The sequence below is a fragment of the Carassius auratus genome, chromosome 36, assembly GCF_003368295.1.
Source record: "Carassius auratus strain Wakin chromosome 36, ASM336829v1, whole genome shotgun sequence".
Taxonomy (NCBI): Eukaryota; Metazoa; Chordata; class Actinopteri; order Cypriniformes; family Cyprinidae; genus Carassius; species Carassius auratus.
Window position 1 is genome coordinate 9293246 of NC_039278.1, and position 13554 is coordinate 9306799.

Sequence of the window (13554 nt, forward strand, 5' to 3'; positions counted from 1 at the left end):
ATAATGCTTTACTTGAGAAATTAATGTAATTATTTTTCTTCTCGCCTTTTATTGTTTGATTAGCATTAATGCCAACACTTAACTCAAGCCACAAGACAAGATTTTTACAGATAAAAAAAAGGAATCTTAATGACCAACTTCTGGTCTAAAAATGTTTGACTGGAAAAATCATCTTGTAATAAATATAATTTCAGTTCTACTTTCTGAGTATGAATTATCATATGCAGTAAAAACAACAACACTCAAGCTCTGTAAAAGGTTTTGTTCAACTGCCTGGATTCTCTCCTGCATGATTTTATGTGAGTCTCTTTAGACATTGGAACCGTACATGAATTATGAGCTTCTAGAATTGGGATCACAATGTGTCAGTCATCACCGATGTGACGTTGAGAGTGACCGACTGAAAGTGAACTTCTTTTCACAAACTGAACTTACAAATAAACACATAACAAATAACATAATAGTTGTATTAAGTAGAAACAATAAGTGCTCTCTATATATTCAAAGTTCAAATAGAGAAAGATAACAGATCTATAGACAACTACAAAACCTGTTATAGTCTACATACTAATAACAGTCTAGATATGTTATGAAGCCTAACTTGCGAGCATCAGGGAGTCACTCTCAAAATGCGGGGTATTAAAATTGCTTTTAAATACGCGTACATGTTTCGATTTAATGATCGCGGGAACACTCAGCGGTGCTGAGCGTACATTATACATTACAAGACATTAATTTTGTCAAACACTCTACAACGAATCCTCCTTTGATGTTTCTTATCGGCCAATGAGGGTCATTTTTGTTTGTGTTGAACAGAAAAAAGTCAAATAATAAAAACAATTCCACACAGGCTAAACTGTACATACTAAACATACACAGCAACAGATCTGTGCATGTGGTGATTTCACTAGACTAAAGCACACTGGTCCCCTGTTAGATGGTGAAGTGTGACGCCTGATCAGTTGACCTTACATTTAACAATATTTCACATTCTCACCATCTCTGAATGCTATGGCAAGGATGATAATATAATGTTACAATATATGTTGATTGTAACATTGATTTAGAAATTTAGCCAATTGAATATTTTCAAAGTCAACATGAAATTCTGAAGAAATGTCAAAGCAACCAAAGAGATGTCGCAGTTTACCATTTAACAGGGGACCTAAGTGTTCAGATCAACATTAGCACTATTCCATCTATCTGTTCTATCTATCTATCTATCTATCTATCTATCTATCTATCTATCTATCTATCTATCTATCTATCTATCTATCTATCTATCTATCTATCTATCTATCTATCTATCTATCTATCTATCTATCCATCCATCCATCCATCCATCCATCCATCCATCCATCCATCCATCTGTCTATCTGTCTGATCAAATTATCATCACTGATAGGACCTTCTCACGAATGGGTTTTGATTGCATTCATACGTTCAGAAGTGTATTGGGGTTAAGCCAAGAAAATGTCAAATAAATGTAAAAAAAAAAATATATAATTATATATATATATATATATAATTATATATATATATATATATATATATATATATATATATATATATATATATATATATATATATATATATATATATATACAGTTAATTATAAGAGGCATTACCTCTGCCCTTGAACTGTTGACAGCTGGCTGACTCTAATTATATTACTACTTTTTATTACTATTATTATTATTTGAAAAATAAAGAAACTAAGTACTAACAAACTAACTATAATGGCACTTCTCAATGTGTCAGTATTATAAGTACATATACGTATATTGTGTATGTATACAGTAAAAACTACATTTATTCAGACACCTTGAACATTTCAAACGCTATCACAGTTTATTTGCTATAGTTTAGATAATGGTAATAAAAGATGACAAGAACTCAGAGTTAACCTGTCAGAACAAATTCATCTTGATAATATCAGATAGCACTTAAGCAAAAAATGGTCAGATCTATTGGCAGAATAATTTTTATCAAATTTACTGGTAGTCTACTTTATGAGGAATTGTTGGTTATAATATGTCAGTTTTTCAAAATTATATATTGATTGTTGCATTAAAAAAAATAAGCACACTGGTCCCCTGTTAGATGGTGAAGTGTGACGCCTGATTGGCTGACCAATATTTAACAATAATTCACATTGTCAATATCTGTGCATGCAATGGCAATGTTGATGATAACAATAAAATACCAGTTCTTGACATTCAACATACACTGTTAAAAAATTTTGGGGTAAAAAATATAAAAATAAACTTTTTTTAGCATTAGAGTGAAATAATAATGCTAATAATTCAGACACTATTTTGCCTCACTGTAATGTGGTCCTCCTGGATGTTTGAGAATATGAATGTTTTAAGAGTTTAGAAGAGTTTAGGAGTTTAAAAGACTGGTTTGTGTTCAGTCTCCTCTCAGAGCCTCAGAGCCTCTCTGGAACAGCAGGCATTCAGACAATAGAGGAGTGTGAACGACGTGTGTGAATTTGCCTTTACAGTTCCTGCCCCGGCCTACAGGGGCGCTGCTGAGAATGAGTTTAAACACACACACACGTCCAGGTCCCCACTTGGTCAAAATTAAAAAAACTTCACCAGGGGTTTTTTCAGTTGATTTTAGCATGATTTAAGGCATGTCTAACAGGGGACCTGAAAAATGTCCCCTCTTAGCTCAGAGGTCCCCTGTTGGTGAGTGTGTAACGACACCATGGTCCCCTGTTGGATAGGTAGACAAGTACACACACACACACACACACACACACACACACATACGTCATGGCCTAACGAAGCCCGCTTGTCAACTTGTCAAAGGCTGCTGCTCATCTAATGCCCATCTGATCTTGCTGAACAGAATTCATAGGTGAAAACCAGACTATGAAAAAGAGCTTAGAGCATTTAGAGGTCACAAATGAACTTTATTTGGATTTTTCCTAGCACGCAATAATTAAATAATTGCTTCGTTATCTAACATTGTGACTTTGAAGAAATATTGATGTTCTAAATTAAAATCGTTTTTGCCAATTGTTCCTGTGAGCACAACATTTCTCTAAATACTTCTCTAATGAGCAAACGCTAAAACTATGGAAATTTACCTTATTAAATTTTTTAGTTATATCAGATGATCTTACAGTAAAGAACCTTGATTTATCAACAGCATTTTATCAGCTCCACTGTTTGCTGATTGGGACTATTTTAACATTCGTATTGATTTCTATGAAGTAAAACAATAAGTTACAATCAGGAATGGGATACTGTGTAAATTTCTTAAATCAAAACGCCCCTCAAGGATTCCACAAGTTAATTAAATGTGAGGCCATTTGGAGGTGCTAATTAAGAAGAGTCATTTCAAAGGTTTTGGGGCAGAGCTTTGACTAGTAATGAGGATTTTAACCCCTGGATGCTGCATCAGACACTGATAATTAGGGAAAGTAATAAAGTTTTATCATATAACAGAGTTGATCCAGGTGGTTTACTGTGTGACTAGAAATGTGTAACGGGTAGAAACCTTGATTTGTAATGATTACTTCTACAAATAGTACATAACTTATTGATTCATGAAGTTTATATACATTTCATTTGTTTTATGGAAAAAAAAAAACACCCAAAAAACAAACTTTGTTTCTGTTTTTAAAGAAACTGAAGATTTGAAACATTAGATGCTGATAATTAGGGAAAGAATTAACATATAATCCGAGGAGGTCCATGTGGTTTGCCGTGTGAGTAGAAATGCAGAGGTAATGCAGAGGTTTTTATTGAATATTCATACTTTTTTCTTTTTGTCATTCATTTTAAGAATAATCATGTTATGAATAAACAAAGTCCCTTTGTGACTTTAAATTATCATAAAATAGAATGGGGTTGAATTTTCAGGTAACATATCTGATAGCTTTTGTTATATTTACAAGCATTATTTTAGCATTGTTTACATAAAAATTAAAGTAATTATTACATTTTTATTTTAAGATTTTACTTAGCTATTTTGTTTGTGTAGATACATATTAGTTTTCTGTTTTAGATTTAGTCAATTTAGTTCCTCAACTTAGTTTTTTTCTTGTTACATTTATTTTACCCAGGGATATATGGTGGTTTGATATATGGTGAAGATGGGAATACATTAGGTTTTGAATGCAAATTATGCAGTGATTATACAAACGATATATGCATTTTAATTTATTTTTTTTTTGTGCCACAGAAATGCATAAAAAATGATCTCTCCGGTTTAATGTTTTTATTATGCACAATGAAACTGCATTGCCCTCTGAAAGACCTCAAGAAAAGCTCCCATAAGCCCGTCCTCAGAAAATCTTCTTGTTTGAGCACCTATAAGCTCCTCTTCCTTCTCTCAGACGAATTGGATTGGTCAATACAGATTTGTAAATACCCCCTCATGAATATGCAGAGGTAAAACCCTATTTTTCCCATTGGGGACAGCTGTTGTGTTGCTTAATTTTCTATTCTTTTTGTCTTTCTTCAAGAACTATTTCAGGGCAGACTAAAACTTCTAAATGTAGTCTCCATTGACTTACTGTCTGGGTCTTAGGCACAATGAGTAATTCTGTAATATTTGTATCTGTTTGTAAAATCTGTGAAATCCCCAACAGATTTCACAGTTAGTGGATGAGTGATTAAATGTGATTCCTCTCTTGTGGTTTTGTAAGGACGAATGTTGATTTCTTTCTGTCTTGTTTTCTTTTGCATAGTGATTGTGTCTCATCCATCAGCTCGATGCTTAAGCATGTCTTCCTGAGTTATACTCTAACACTTCATGTCTGTCTGGCAAGAAGCCATGAGATCGGATCTATAAGCAGCTGCTTGCGTTCAGTTTGTTGCACATTGATAATGGTGCATATGTTCAGGCAAACTAGTAATATTAGTTAAAGATGACATGAAATCAGAATGGATTGTATTCCTTTCTATCCATGTTGAGTCTTATAAATGTATGATTGATGAGTAAACACTATTCAGAAGTGGTTTGGGGGTGTTTACAGCTCTGAAACTACTTTCCTCTTTTGAAGCAAGTCCAAGCAGGTGGGGAAACTCAAATATTAATAATGATGCAAATATTAATTTAATACATTTAAAATTAATATCCATTTCTTATATGGTACGTATACACAATGTGATGTCAGTTCACTTAAAGGAGTAGTGTATGAGTTAACTCAGAAAAATATAGATTAGTTTGTTTCTTCATGGCAACAGATTTGGAAAAAAAATAACGTTACCTCACTTGCTCACCAATGGATCCTCTGCAGTCAATGGGTGCCGTCAGATTAAGATTCCAAACAGCTGTCCACATATTAACGTCAAGATAGCATCTAGTAAAGTGAAAAAAATGTATGTTAGTCATTTGTTTTAACTAATGCTTTTTTATTATAAATATACAGCTTTTCAACTGATGTTACTCGATGAACTGGAGTGGTGTGGATTACCATAACTGTTTTAATGAAAAACACTCATCTACATATTACAACATCTACTATTTAAAATGACTTATTTTTAATTTGAGTGCTTTTAATTTATTTGGAGATAACAGTTTAGAATTTAAATATTGGCCGTTTGTTGGTTATTGGCCATAACATTATATAATAAGAATTGGCACATCTGTATCAACTAGAATTGTAACATTCGGTATACGCACCCCTAAATATTTAATAATAATAGCATAGCTAGTGATTCACAGTGTATCCACGATAATACCAGTATCTGTCATTATTGGAAACAGCAGAATTGCTGTGTGTTTAAGCAGTTGGGAACATTTTGTGTAATTTTTAAATAGTAGTCATCTGTATTAGCCAAAAAAAAAACATTTATCCTTGCAATACATATCATTGCATACTTTTCATAATCCAGTCATATCCATGCTTAAAAGCCTCATCCTACATTTTTTGCCCTAAACATCCTGTTTTACTTGCTTTACTGTTGGTATTGAAGTTAAATATGTTGCAAACGCTGTTTGCGGTTGGTTGTCTTTAACATATGGTGGCATTTCTAACTCACTGTTTGCTTCACATTTTATACACACACCACCAAAAAACAATTCAAAATGCTGTTTTTTTCTCTCCCTAATCCATCACAGCTGATGAGAAGCAGTGCAGGTATCAGAATAGGGTTATAAGAGCAATGACTGAGCCAGGAGTCTATTACATTCAAGAGCAACAGACCCTTTCTAGCATCTTGGAGTGTTTTTTCCCCTTCGTCTGAAGTGTGCACGTATTACCTTCATATATCCAGCAGGATTAGCATAGACCTCGTCATCACTGCAGTGCAGTGGGCCATTCTTTCCAATGGAGTATTACACACTCAAATCTGAACATAAGTAGATCTGTGATCCACCGTAACAAAGTGTGCCAGATGCACAAATATAGTTTCATCACACTTTTCTTGAGCTGTTAATAAAAAAGATATATATATATATATATATATATATATATATATATATATATATATATATATATGTGATTGTATATCATACACTTAATTAATTTTATAAAATAAATTATCAAAAAAAGGCTCCACACTCTTAACTTTGTGCCCGACTTTCTAAAGTTGATGTGAGGGCCTTCTGCTATTCTGTGGAATTTGATGCAACTGCTGCCACAGCTTTCCTTCGTCCTTTCACCTTTGTGAGGACAACGAAAAGTCAAGATCTGCTGTGGGCCACCATGTCCTTAAGAGACATCTGGCCTCCCAGAGGATCCAGAGCTGTTTCTTTCAATGCTAATAAAGGATAGAAACTTGAAAGGAAAGACAATGTTTCTGTTTAGGTCAGGTGAGAATAAGGTCATTTTTGGATTGTGGGGTTAGTCTGATTTTTATGTGGCTCAGACGTTCTCTAAGTAAGGTGGAGAGGTTTGACCTATAGCCTATTGGATAAAGTTAGTTAGTTTACCTCCAAATTAAAATTCTGTCATTATTTCCTCACCTAATGTCATTCCAAACCTGTATGACTATACTATATATATATATATTTTTTTTTTATATTTTTTTTAATATAAAGTCAAGCAGGTTTGCAACAACATTATGGTGAAGAAAATGCAACAGTGTGCTGAGACGTGGCTTTAAAAGTTTAACTCATTTTAACTTTAAACACAGTTTAATTAATTACCTGAGACATTAAGGTAATTAACATTCTCTTAAAACTGTTAATACTTGTATTTACAGTGACACTGAATGATGAGAGGATGATACAATTGTTGAATGGCTGAATTAAATGGTTTTAATCCAGAACGACTTGTGAGAGGATGTAGATAATTTATTTTAATGCCATTCTTTGACATTTAACAATTATTACAGAATCTCATGGTTGTCACTTTAAATCTGAATTTGAAAATATGGCCTATTTATTGGAAAAAGTTATAAGAAATAGGGCTGTGGTACTGAGCTTTTGTTGCTGTTAAATTGTTGCTTTGAGTTTTATTTGAATTTTTCTGTCAGCTGATATGTTAGAATGTTCTAACATTTTAGCTTAAAGTACAACAACATTTTGCATATCACATACAAGTTGACACATTATAATATAGCTTGCTATGGGAGACCATTTCCACCACATAGAAATAGCAATAAATCACGCTTTGATATAAAAAGTCATAAATATAAAATGAAATGAGAATCTAAATTTCAACTTTAGTGCTTAGTATGTACATTTTAACTTATCTCATAAATATGTTTTATTTTTATTTTTTTTGTCAATTTCTATGACTTGGCGCATTATTATGACATAGAAACCATGATTTTTTACATTTTACGTCATAGTTGATTTACTACATTTTTTTTTTTTTGTGGAAATATGCTTCCATCGACATGTAGATATTCTAGCTAACCACATTACTAAATACTTATTTACCCATTTCTATATTTTTTTTTACATGAGTACATCTATTGTACTGCATCTCTCTCTCTCTCTCTCTCTCTGTCTCTTTCTTTCTATGTATGTATGTCTGTTTTTGTATATTTGAGCTTTCAGCTGCATGTGTTTGTGGGTGTAGAAAGCTGTCCGTTTGTGTGTGTGTGTGTGTGTGTGTGTTGGTGTTTAACTGGTGGTGTCTCTAGAGTGCTGATGAAGATAATTACTGTTGAGGCAGAGTCTCAGGGGAGATCAGACACCTGCCGTCCCCGCTCTCACCGCCTCCTCCTGGAGCACAGCGCTCGCGCCCCTGACGCCCACCTCCCGGTTCGGATGCACCTCGACCTCCCTTTGCCCTTGAGTGAACTAATAATCTGTACAGCTACAACGTGGGCTCCTGCTATATTTAGTGAGAAGGGGGAAAACAAAACAATTACTGGTAACATTTGCATAAAGGTTTCCATGGAGCTCTTTTAGCACTTCCGCAGTCCGGTTAATCAAGAGGAACTGGGAACGCCGATAACGAAAACATAACTTAGGCATATATCATCTCCTCAGATCAAAACATTAGATATTTTTAAACTTAGAATTCTCCCATTAAACTCCAGATTTAGATGTTCATGTGACGCTACATTACATTTCTTGTCTTTTGAATGACAAACGGCTGTGAATCTGAAGATGGTTTGGGAGACCGATTTGAAAGACCGGGTTCTCTATTCGGTGCCTGATTAGAAATTAACAGCCGCTTAAAATGCTTAAGTTCTTTAAGTCAGGTGAATTATTGTCTATTAATGTTTTTATCATTATTTAGAAAAATCATTCTAAAAAGTGATTCCAATTTAATCATTCTTCTGTGATGTTATTGTTATATTCGTGGTGTGGACTTTTCTATTCTCAAATAATTATTAACAGTTATAGTTCATAGTTATAGTGGTTATTGATGTATTTATCAACCTTGGTGTGAAAACATCATAATTAAGTTTCATATGTTGACATTAAATAGCAATTGCTTGCACAAAATTATAAGGAACAACACCTTCAAAGCATCCGTTTATCTTGGTCAATGATAATTTCTCCATATGCATTTTTTTAAACATGTAAAGTCTTTTAACATGAAAAATGACAAAGAACAAGGGTGAATATATATATATATATATATATATATATATATATATATATATATATATATATATATATATATATATATGTTAGTTCTTCTTACCTGTGAATTACCTTATGTTGAGTAATTGTGTATTTATTCTTATACATGAAAAATTTAACTTGTAAGACATATCACACTATTTCCAAAGCAAAAATTAATTTAATTATTTTTTTTCTTTTAGTTGTCAGTTAGGCCTGTTAGCTTAGCATAGTGTTAAGTGTTTTTTTTTTTTTTTAATCATTTTATAATTAATTCAGCAGTGAACCATAAGCCCATTGTACCCTAGACAGTCAGAAAATAAACCCTCATCTGTGAAATCTAAATAAAAAAACTTTAGCTATGTGGCTGACTTTAGGTAAATGTTATTCTCTCTGGCAGTGCAAACGTTATATATCAGCATGTTACCATGTTATGCAATGAATCAGAAATTTCTCAGGTTATCTGCAACTTTTGTAATAAATATGACATAGAAAAAGTACTGAAATGCACACTATGCATAGTTTCATGTGTGAGGCAGCTTTATTACCCAGTATCCTTTCACTGAACCTTTCATACGTTGCTATGTTAATAACAGCTAGCTTGTACAAGAGGGAGCTGTTTCCAGTTTTAAATATGACGCTATCCACCCCCATACAGAGGTAAAAATATACATTGAATGATACACCATGGCCATTATGAATGACCCTCGGAGGACTCAGCAGATGCTAACCATGAAAATAGTACCTTTCTGTGGAAAAAGCCATGTTCAAAAGCTGACAATGGTATTGTGTACTTCAGTATGCTTAGGTGCATACTTAGATTTCTGTTGACACATTATGCATTCTGTTTGTCTGTTTCTCTCTCTCTCTGTCTGTCTGTCTGTCTCTCTGTTTGTCTGTCTCTGTCTTTCTGTCTGTTTCTCTCTCTGTCTCTCTGTCTGTCTGTTTCAATTCAATTCAATTCAATTCATATTGCTTTATTGGCATGACATACAAAGGTACATATTGCCAAAGCATTGTACATAGCAGAATAGAAACAAACAAAACAAAAATTCATATATATCCATAAGAAAAAATAAAAAAAATAGAATAAAATACATGCAAAATAAATCTATATACATTTTCATAAACATTGATGGTACTTCTAATGTAGATGTGTTCACTCTTTACCTCTTAGTTTGTGGCATTTGTAAATATAATGTGCTACCACAGAGGAAGCAGGTCCTTCACCAAGTAATATTTTTAATTTGTCATGTTCACTGAGTGACTGGAGCTCAGGAGTGTTGTGCTGTATTTGCCTGTACAGTGAGTCTCTCAGAGATGTGTATCTGTCACAGTGGAGGAGGAAGTGCTCCTCCGTCTCAACTGATCCTGATCTACACTCGTCACAGACTCGCTCTTCTCTGGGTAACCAGCTCTTTCTGTGTCGTCCTCTCTCTATGGCCAGCTGGTGGTCACTCAGTCTGTACTTGGTCAGTAACTGTCTGTGTGTTATATTCCTGACTGAGAGCAGATAGTCAGCCATACTGTACTCTCTGTTGAGTTTCAGATAACACTGGAGGCGACTTTGCTCTTTGGTTTGTTCTTTCCAATACTGTATGTATGTCTCCTTCTCTTCATTCATAATCTCTTTGATTCTTCCATGTTTTTCAGGATTGGTGATATCGAGTGCTTTGTTAGTTAGCTCTGATACCATTACACAAAGATTACTTTGAGCACTCTTTTTTTGTGTTTTTAATGCTTTATAATGAAGAGAATCTTCTGAACTAGAGTTTAAGTGGATCCAGAACTTTAAAACTCTTTTTTTAATGATAAGGTTTAGGGGAAGACGGCCTAACTCGGCTCTGCAGGCGTTATTAGGAGTGTTTCTGTGCACGTGAAGGATGCTTCTGCAGAACTCCACATGCAGAGCTTCTAAAGGGTGTTTGTTCCAGTCTTTATGGCTGGAGTTACTGTCTGTTTCTCTGTCTGTCTGTCTGTCTGTCTGTCTGTCTGTCTCTGTCTGTCTGTCTGTCTCTCTCTCTCTCTCTCTCTCTCTGTCTGTCTCTGTCTTTTGGTCTGTTTCTGTCTGTCTGTCTGTCTCTCTGTCTGTCTGTCTCTCTCTGTCTGTCTGTCTCTGTCTTTCAATCTGTTTCTGCCTCTCTCTCTGTCTCTCTGTCTGTCAGTCTGTCTGTCTGTGTCTGTCTCTCTCTCTGTCTCTCTGTCTGTCTGTCTCTCTCTCTGTCTGTCTGTCTGTCTGTCTTTCTGTGTTTCTATCATATTCTGTGCTTAAGGAGAAAGTTAACATTGATTTTACAATGCATACAATGTCGGGAAATTATTGCAATATCTAAGTTCTTACTAGATTTACCAATCAAATTCTTTTGTGATCTGTTTTCTTTTATAAGAAATGTGGTGTCAGCAGCAAATGCAATGATATGATGAATCATAGTTTATTTAGTTCAGTGTAGTCAGGCACAGTCAAATTATGAAATGCAGGTGTTGAGGAGAACACTGCAGAGAATGAGAGTAGTGAATCATTTGTCTCTTATCAAAGAGCAAGTGATTAAGATGAGTGGATTGAAGATATACAAACTTTTCTTTGTGTACCATTTTTCTGACTCTCTCTCTCTCTCTCTCTCTCTCAGATTCTGTTTCAAATGGCACACTTCATGTGGACAATGGAGTGTCCAAATTGTCATTTTAGACTCAAAAGTGTTCTCTCAAATGCCTCCTGTGGACTTCATGGGCTTGAGTGAGCAAAGGCCTCAAGAAACCAAGTCCACATGGACAGTACCTTTCCATGATGTTAAGTTCTAAGTGTAGACTTTTATATAATGCACTGTTAAAAGTGTGCACTATAATTGTGTCCACTTCAGAGTGTATACTTTCTTTGTGCACTTTTTTTTGGTTTTCAATTCCACTTCAATTGTAAGCATTTGAGACAAGTCCTATAGTACGCCCCCTAGTGTGCAAGTCTACGTCTTTGCTTCTGTAGTATTGAATTTTGAGCGTATACTTCCAAAGTGTACACATCTTGTAACCTTTAATAGAGTGCAGTTCAGTGTTTCCTTAGTTTACACCTGTCTGTAGAGTTTTGTAGAATTCCCTTCTGTATGTACTTTCATAGTGTGAACATCACCATGGGTGAGTAGAGTGCACATCTGAGTGTATCCTTCCACAGTTCTCTTCCACAGCCAGGCAGCTTTGGTGGGCACCCTCATTATTCTCCATTGAGACATGTAGACGCTCAATTAGCAGAAGCCATAGAGAGTTGTTCAAAAGCATGACTTAATAAGGTGCTTAACTGCATTAAGCACTGTGCTGCTCTGATAACCTGTTTGACTCTCATTCTGTAGTGGTGAATAATGGGAAATTGTCTATTTAATGAGTGTCTTATGGGTTGTTAACTATCACATTCAATGCTCATCAAAGGACGTGATCATGAATGTGTGTGAATATTAACCTAGTGCCGAGCTGCAGTGATTAGAAGTCTTAGCCTGAATGTAAGATACGATATGAATGGTCTTGAAGATGCTCTATTATAGTTGATGTCTGTTGTGAAATGGCTTCAAAGACCTGCCAGAAGAAATTAATCCAACTGTTTATTCATGTTAGGTCAGATGGAACTGTATGATGGTATATCCCATGTAACAGTAAAGGTATGTCAGTATGCTGGTTAAAATTTGATCTAGACTCTAAACTGTCACATATATAATGACACATTCTGACACAGTTTTACTGTAGATACACGTACAAAAGAGTAACGTTACTGTGTTTAGTACATATATGCCATCGTTCTAGCATTTTTGTTTTTATGACGTACCATTTTGGAAGTACTTTGGAGTACCATGCAAATAGCATGAGATATGAATTTCAGTGCCATTGTATGTATCAAAATACCATGGTATTACCATCTGATACCATAGCATGAAAAACATGCAACATCTGCATGGAATACTAATATTTATTTTTTACTAACTGTAAGTTCATCTGCTTCCAGAACAGAGCTAATACATTGCTTGTGTGAAATGTCATGTTGCTTTTTAGTTGCTAAACTATTTAACTCATAACTCATCAGAGCAGCGCTAACAACACTTTTCTGTGCGTGTGTATATTTACGTGTGTGTGAGTGTTCATGTGTGCATTTGTATGGGAGAGAGAGAAGGAGAAAAAGAGTATCTGCTTTCCATATTTAATAAAAGTAATTTTGTGACAAAAACATGGAAAGGTTTTTTTTTTTCTCTTCTTTTTTTTTTTATTTTTTTATTTTTTGCTAACTATATTTATTTGCTTGATCAGTGTTGTTGTGATTTTTGGTTCTTTTGGTGTTGTAAGCTGTGAAGTCCTTTTGAAATAACTGAAATCATTCAATTAAGTGATCTGGACATGTAATGTGGTCAAGACCTGCCTGGAACTACTTTTGCCGTATGCTTCTCTGAAAATAATTGCACACCTTAGAACGTTCATAAGCCACTCAAACGCAAGCATTCAACAGCCCCGTAGTAGTATAAGATAGTTTTAATGAATAGTGTCAAAACTGTTTTATTGAATAGTCCAAAGGCGCAGTCACAATTTTGAAGACAA